This window comes from Triplophysa dalaica, chromosome 20 (assembly GCF_015846415.1).
Source record: "Triplophysa dalaica isolate WHDGS20190420 chromosome 20, ASM1584641v1, whole genome shotgun sequence".
Taxonomy (NCBI): Eukaryota; Metazoa; Chordata; class Actinopteri; order Cypriniformes; family Nemacheilidae; genus Triplophysa; species Triplophysa dalaica.
Window position 1 is genome coordinate 12,546,748 of NC_079561.1, and position 8,981 is coordinate 12,555,728.

An 8,981-nucleotide genomic window follows, 5' to 3' on the forward strand; every position below is an offset into this window, starting at 1 on the left:
GAAATGTTAAGGGAAGGGGCAAACACAAAATGCATATATTTGATGAGAATCTGTTTATTGCTTATTTTAACTTGACACACACCTAGATGAATGTAGCACTAAATGTGTATATAGGTGAACCACACAGATGAATCACACCTATTTTATTATAGCCATGAAAATATCTCTTGTAAAGTATAAGAACAGAATGTGCATGTGCTGACAAAAAAAAACTAAAACCTCACCCTTTTTTTTAACACTAATGTTAAAACCTCTTCTTACTGTTAGATGGGTGTTACATATACTGCCTTGAATCTCAGACAAACAAAGTCAAAGTGCTTTAAAACTGATGAACCTGTTCGGTGTGGCAAACTTTATTTTATGGGTGAAGTTGATCACAGATGCGATTTTATTAAGACATTGTGATATTTTCTAAATAAATGATACAGCTGTGAATCATTAAAAAAAATCTCAATTCATCATTGAATTCTGAATGTAATAGGAACTTCACACATTAAACGACCCTTTAATTATCCATTGCGTCTCTTTGACATAAACTACAAGTAACAAAAGGACGTGGGCCTCTCAAATTCAAAACACTGCATGCAATAGGAAATAATTATAGTCATTTAATGACTAACTTGGCACATGATGGCGAGAAATCTACACTACATACGGAAAGTATCTGTAACCTGCATCAAGGCATTTTGCCAATACAGCCATAAAACAGTGTGTTGACTTACGTTAGGCAAAAATTTCTTCCCCGCTTACAAAGTGTGCCATTATATTCCTTCAACTAAATGAAGGTTTGTGCCTGATCAGTTTTTAACTTAATGCTATATATTTAGTTAGAAGGAGGTTTTGCAAGAAAATAACACAACCTTTTTTGTTCAGCACAGGAAATAAAAACTTGATGAAAAATCCTAGATGATACCACAATTTAAATCACATGGATTGAAATGAATTCTGTGAACCTGTATTTCCTAAAAAGAATCAAATGAGGCATGATAGATATTAGATCACTATTAGTAGATCTGCCATAGAGGCGGTTGTCAATCTTATGATGAGCTTTAGTTAAAAAAAAATCAAATACATTTACATAAAATGCTACAACATGTCCGGATCTTTCAGCGCTGGGACGGCTCCATAGTACGGTTTCAAACGATCTCCAAATCCAGCGTTATATCCACCGTTTATATAACATTCTTCACCCAAATGCAGAGAACAAACAAACACCTGAACTTCACGAATGTATATTCTCTCTATCCTGAACACAAGTGAAAGTGACGTCTGCGCATGCTACTTCTCCTGCTCTCCTTGCTGTCGCGTGCTTTTCCGGGAGAGTTTTCCAAAAAGGGACTAAGAAAAGTTGTTACGAAACGAGTTTTATATGTTCGAAAAAACTTTACGAAACCTGTGCGATCGCTGGGGGAGTATATCGAGCACAGAAATACTACGTATTACCCCCTACTCGTTTTTTTACAAGTTGTCCAGGTTAAGCATGAGAAGACACGTTTAACATTGTAAAGAAGTCAGTTAATAAATATTACAGGACAAGGTTTAAAACATGACAGGTAGACAGGAACATACATTTACTATACTAGACAAGACTATACTTGAATTTAAATGACAAATAACTAAACTAGACTTAACTGAATAAGACACAGGAACGACACAACATGAATCAAAATGAACCTGCACAGGACACAAAACACAGGGGCATTATAAAGGGATCAAATTGAGAGGGGAACAGGTGCAGGGCATGAAATCATTAAGCCATAATGAGGAAATGAGGGGGCGGGGCTAAGACAAGACCATAGAGAGTGCATGACATGTCAAAACAGGCATTGACATGTCTCTCTCTACACAAAACACAAGTCTCTGTCATGATCCTGCCACTTGATCAAGAGAAACATGACATGATGGGGCAGAATCATGACACAGCCGTATTGGCAGAAATGAAGATGAACCCATCCTCAATGACAAAATATTCTCCATTTGAGGTATTGATGGGTAGGCCTGTTCTGACCCTCTGGGTCAAAGGCCGTGCAGGCGTTTCTTCCCCAGGTAACATGGATGTGGTCTTAGATGGCCATGTGGTTTCCTGTGGTTCGATTAGATCACCTAACTGAAAGACTGAATTCTGTGTACTGATGTTTCGCTGTTGCTCAAAAGATATGAGGACGCAAACTTTTTGGAGTTGATCCAAAAATGTAACAGAGGCAGTAACTCGGCCAATATTCGATTCATCATTACGAGACTTGGTACATAACTTGAACACCTCGGACGGGAGGGTCTGTGCAATATTTTGGAACAGCGCCTCACAATGCCCTGTAATGATAGGATGACCGACCTGTCCGTCATTTTGAATTTTGTCAAAAATCATAATAATCTTTCAAATACAACTTTTTTTTTTGGTTGGTCAAAGTTGACTGTGTCTGTGACATTGTATCTTTCTTGTATTAAACTATTCTGAGCATACAGTTTATAACATTGTGGATTACTATACAAAATGATATTCTTGCGTTCATTGTTTCTCTTTTAGGTTGTATTTCTATTGTTTTTGCTCTACGCTCTCGTTTTAGCCCCTTTGGGGATTGACCTATGTCAATGTTTTGAAAGTTCTCCTCTGGATCCTGGGGCAAGCACGTCAACTGAGTGACACAACCAGATAAACCGCAAACCTCGGGTAAAAGTAGTCGCAGGTTCAGAGCCCGAGTGGTGCGGGTCAAGAAGTCATGAAGTCTAAACCTGCATTTCATTATGACTTGTCTACAGTTTGATTTCATTCTTGCCTATTCTTCATAACCTGTTTGCTTCTCACGTACATTCTATATCTGAAAGTTTTGCTCTTGTTGCTCCGTGCTGCTCTGGCTCTGTCCTGCTACAGCTCCAGACACTGCTTACAGGTGCGGAGTTGCGCAACTCATTAAACTGCATGGCTTGAGACTTTGAGGTTGGGAGTTCGAACCCAGAGTGTAGCGAGAATTCAGATTCGGACCTTTGAATGTAAACCTTGAGAACCCCTGCTCTAGACAGTATTTAATATGTGCAGCTAGATGGTACAGTTTGTTAAACCCCACACTCTGAGACATCAAGGTTGTGGGTTTTATGTCCTGTGAGAAACATGTAAAAAATCATTCATATGTAAAGTCTATGTTTTGTTCTCAAACTTTCCTTTTTCCATGTATGTTCCGTTTCTCCCGTTTTTGCTCACGTGGTTCTGCGCCAGCTTCGCGCTGATTTTGCGGTGCCTTGTGGGCTTGGGCCAGTGGTATAGTGGCCCCCTGGAGAAGTGGGTATACTCTAAATTTTTGCCCAGAAAAACGCCCCGCTTTAGAAACAGTGACATGTAGGACTACTCTATTTAGTTTACCCAAAACTCCGTCAGTAGTATTTGTTCATTGCGACATAATTTCTGCTGCTTGATCTCAGGCAGGAAGGATTATGAAATTACTAAACCAATACTGGCCCACAGACTAGTGAGAGACAGCTATGCATTTTGAGTGAACTATTCCTGCCTCGTTCACAGCCTGAGTGTGGGCCTTGGAAAAAGCATGTTTCCTCACCTTATTTCTCAAGGCAGACTTCTTATTCTACTTCCCTGGATACACCTTGCTCATTGTTGATCCCAATGGAGTTCACACTGCTACAGACTAGACATCCTGTGAAGCATAAACAAACAAAGCAACTACTGTATCCACAGCTGTATGTGTGCATGGTCCATTTCTTTAACATACATCCAAGGACACACACACACAAAATGTTTCAGTGTCCACCGTTTCAGAAGTTACCCAAACTAGCAATCTACCTAAACGTACCCATTTTATTGTTTTTGGATTCCAACCAGGGGTTCTTGGATTTAAAATCTTATTTTTGTTTGACGATCCACAGGTCTGGACAGTCATTATTAATATCTAGAGAAAAAGAACAAAAGTGATTTAATTTTAGGGTATAAATGTAACAAGGAAAACAATGACCACACCCCATTTAAAAGTGTAAAGTTGTCATGATCTGTTTCATTTAATTTATAATTGTTTCCCCCCTAAACAGTCAATTACTATTTGCTACAATAACTATTGGAAGTGACATGGATGCTGTCTTTTGTTTAACTTGCGCGAGCAAGATAAAAAATAAAAGTCATGTCACCTCCAGGGCTCTGTAAATTACATATGATGTAGCTGTAGCTATATCTGTGACTTTCGAGCCCTGACATGTTATTAACATCATTTACAAGGTCCAGCAATAAAAAACGACCAACACCCACCTACCGTAGTTGACGTCTTTATTCAAAATAAGTTTTACCAGTATCTTTGTCTGTGGGCGAAGAGGCTGCATCTCCTTCACTGACAGCATCCTCTCCACCGGGGGCGGGGGGCAGAGTGGGCGTCGAAGTTGGTATTGGTGTAGCTTCGTTAACATTAGCTGAGCTGCTGGCTGATGTTGATTCACGAGGACGTTTAACATTTTCAAATAAAATTTTTGTTTGGATCGCTCTCTTCATCTTACCGGTTCATCACAAAAAGAAAACTTGTAAAAATAAATGTATCTTTAGCAATATTTACCTCGACATAACCCGCCCTTCTCTGCCACCGATTGGCTCATTTGTCGTCGTGCCAATCAAATCAGTAAAGGCAGTGAGTACTAGCCAATTAGAGGCAGAGTAGCGTGGGTCATGGCTTCACCATCCAGGGGCAAAAAAAAGGGCAATTTGGCGTGCAGATACTACTGAATGTTGCGCATCGGGGGGATTTAGAAGTGGTTATACGCAATGCTGACTGAAAAATAAGTGGGTATACACCGTATAACCGCGTATGCCCTGGAGTACACCAGTGGCTTTGCCCCATTTCGCTGCTTGCAGCTATATTTGTTTGTGATAGGGTATGTTCACATCGGCTAATGAAGTTTATTTCTTTAGATCATGACTGATTGACACTTTGTTTGAGACATTTTGGATATTGTGCTTTCTGCCACTTGATATTTTTTTCCCATTTCATTTAAAATATGTTTGGTTTTTCTTTTGACATTTCTTTTGAAACTCTTTTAATACCGAGACGCTAGTTAAGAGTTACATTCTATGTACAATTATTGTATTGTCATGTAATTACCTCATTGTTTGAGACTTTTTGGAAATGTGTTTTTAACCATTTGATTCCATTTTGTCCATTTCATTTACAACATGTTTGGTTATAATGAATATGTTACTCTTGCTCCTTATGGCAAATGAGGCTGTTAAGACAAACATTTGATTAGTTGATTCCAAAAACAATGTAAAAGCTTTTAAAGTGTTTCAAGCATTTGACCATGTTCTAATGAATTTAGTTGTCCTATGTTTGTTCATTGTGCGGATAAATTCAGGGGACGGAGGTAAAATATCTGTCTAGCCTGTCCATAAACCCCTTGGGGAGGTTGCACCAGCTGGACGTACATAAGCTAGGTGTTACCCTGACGTCGGCGTCAACTACGCCCAGACTTGTGATAAATATTTACACCTGTTGCTCCATCTAAATGTATGACCAGGTGCAGCTACGCTCATCTTAGACACCCCTGAGGCCACATTCTACCGCATTGAGAGTGACATTCTTACAGTTTCCAATGCAGAGCCGGCGCCAGCGGAAGCCGAAGAAGGCGTTTAAAATATGACGTACATGGTAATCCCATGGTATTTTATGTCACGCGGTAATCAAACATGATTTGACAAACTATTTACTATAAACAAATTATTTACAAAATGACTATTTCGCTTTTTGAGTAATTCTTTTAGTATTAATATTGTATAATTTATTTTTACCTTCTTGTGTGTGTGTGTGTGTGTGTATGTGTGTGTGTGTGTGTGTGTGTGCGCGTGTGCGTGTATATATATATATATATATAGCCTACAATTTTTTTTACAATTCATTTATTTTACATTTTACAATTTAGTAAAATAAAAAAGTGTTATCCATAGAATATTCACAGCAATAAACTTCTGCTCATTTTATAGAATTCTGTCTCTAAACTCATCCATGTCCAGTCCATGTGCGATTACTTTTTCATGAGCTAAAAGTACAAGTTTATTTCCTCTCATAAAGCATTGTTCGGCAGAATGGTGTCAAAACCATCAACCGTCGGGTGAACCGCTAATATTTGATGTAATGGGTGTAATAATTATTTATGTGTCATTTGGGGTTCGGGTGTGGGTCGGAAAATAATATGCGCGTGCGGAACGCGGATCCAGTAACCCACCTAAGCTGATGCGAAGCTGCTTTTACACGGTTCTGTGCTTATTTGTGTTCAAGCTCTGCCAGAAGAGCATGGTTTCTATTTGCAGTGCGCTTTGCAGCGTTAGCCAATCGCGTGCAAGTGATGGACAGCAGCCAGCTATAGTGAGGACTCAATACATTATCACAATTTAAATAAACTTAAACGGCTATTTTTAACGAATTTGGGCATAAATCGAAACATTTCATTAATCACTAATCAAATATAGATTAGCTACTATAAACTAACAATATATTGGTGGATTCACTCTGGTTGTCTCCCCCAAACTATAACATATTGAGTTACTACATGTCTTAAAATGTATTAACCAGGAATTCCTAATACGTTGTTACTTGTTGCGTGAGAAAACCAAATTACATTGTAACCATCCTAATAGTCTACATCATGTAGATGTAATGCGGGTGCGGTTCTGGTAGTGGCATTTTTGTCAAACGGGTAGGGTCGGTTACAGAATGAAATAAGTGCTACTGTGGGGTGTTCTTTTAGTCACTCCGTGTGTGGGTTTATTCAAAAGGACACGTGCAGGACTCTGACACAGAGTCCCTGAGGGAGGAAGTCATCCAAATTCCATTCACTGCAATGGAACAGCTTTTCACAGCAACGGGTGTTCACGGATCCTCTCTCTCAACAGCTCTGGGTGGATGTAGGGAGGGCAAAGTTTCTGATAATGTGGGCAAAGCCCCTGTGGAGCTAGGCCTGTCACCATAACTCTGGTTTTATTCACATTTTGAAGTTTCCTAGTCAGCAAATTTCCTTTGGTGCAGATCTGGCCCAAATAAACTGCTGACCTGTGTGGCCCAACTAAGAAAGTGTTCCGAGGGCTTCATTTCCGGATAACATTGTCTATAAGCGCGCTGAGAATACTCTTTAGGTAGGAAACACCTTGACTTCTTATTATAGGCATGTTTCCCAGACTGCCTTATGAGGTTACTTTCTAACATCTCACTTTACCAGGTGCTGTCCGTGGCTGTGGTGCTGAATTAATGGATTTTTCACAGTGGCCACTGGCTGGATGAACTCTTAACAGTGATAAATGTATAGCTAAGAGGGCTCCAGACAAACCTTCCGAACATATGGATTACTGTTACAAACCGCTCGGAGGATTAATGAATGAGGATCTAAGTGAAGTTATATTAAACAGAGTCCACAAAACAGGCAAAGGTCCAGGCAGGCAGCAAAGGTTCACAACATCAAAATACAATCAGAGGTCATATACGATATCCAATATAAGGGCATGCCCAGAGATGCAGGGTGTAACACTAAACTAGACTTTGCAATGACAGAGTGATTAAACCAGGCTTATATTGACATAGGTTATTACAAACCGGTGAGAATGATCAGGTTCAATGAGTCAGGCAATGGGTTATGGGAAATGTAGTATGCAATGACAGTCCTGGTGATGAGGGAGTGCCCTCTAGTGGAATTGAGAGGGCACTCCAGCTGGTGACTGTGACACTTACAGAGAGAATACTTAACCAAGAACATTTCGGGAAACATATATTAACGATAAGGTAGCTTAAGGTATAATTTAAGAACAACGTGTCTTTATGTGAATTTAACTATATCACAACATCTTTTAATTTAAAACATTCAATAATCACAATCAAACAAGTACAAACACTGATTCTCAAAATGTTTTTTATATTACAGATTGGGCCGTTACATTAGCTTTTCTCGTTTTTACATGTACTCTTATATCTACAGGTACTCTGTATTCATTTGTAATCAGGTTTTTTTTTCAAAAAAATATGTAACATTCAAAGAGTCCATCTTGCATTTCTGTACACTAAAACATATAGTAAACTAACATTCTAAGAGTAAATTTTCTAGTAACATCACTAATAACGTGATATAAAAATAGCCTAAACATAATTTACTCCTAACAGATCACCTTCTGGTGTTGTTCTCAATAACAGGTAATATAATAACTGGTGGGGATAATTTGAAGGGAAATCTGTTAGGAAAAGTATATATTAACATTATACATCTTTTATATTACTGCTCCATTTAAACACAGATTTTTTTGGTATGACCTTCACATAAGAATTAAAACAACAATTAAAAGACAAAAACGTTACTGTAAAAATATGTGTGAGTCAATTTGAGCCTAGTTTGATTTTGCTGGAGAGTGCAGATTAGGTGTTTTTTTATTTTTACGAAGATGTTAATGCGAACATTGGGAGATGGAAACGCATTTGTCGAATAAATTCCTCCAAAATGTCACGGCACTATGAGATGGTGTAACCTGACTAGCCAGATTAGCCTATCTTGTTACACAGCATCAGAAATGTTATGTTCATTCTGTCGTCCCAGCATTTTTAAAATTGCCACTTAGAACTGTCATGACTGTGTTTCCCAAACAGCAGGCATCCACAAAAGCACCGCATTTATTTTGTTTCATAATCGTCAGCTTGCGCAACGATTATTAAGCCTATTTGAAAATTATTATATTCTGTTGCTTCTCTTACTGATATTTAGAGGTTGTTAAATAGTAAGGGGCGTTTGAATAGTTGTATGAAAGATCGAATTTGATTTCAGCTCGGTGAAAAGATGTTAGAGAATCAGGACATATTCAACACGAAATCGACGCAATTGTTTGCTTCCATAACATTGAATTGATATTGATTTCAGCTCGGTGAAATTACTTAACATTTAATATAATAAACATTAAAAATTAACATGAACAATCTTAAAATACTTAAAAATATATGATACATTAGCCCGTGTATGTAATAATTTAT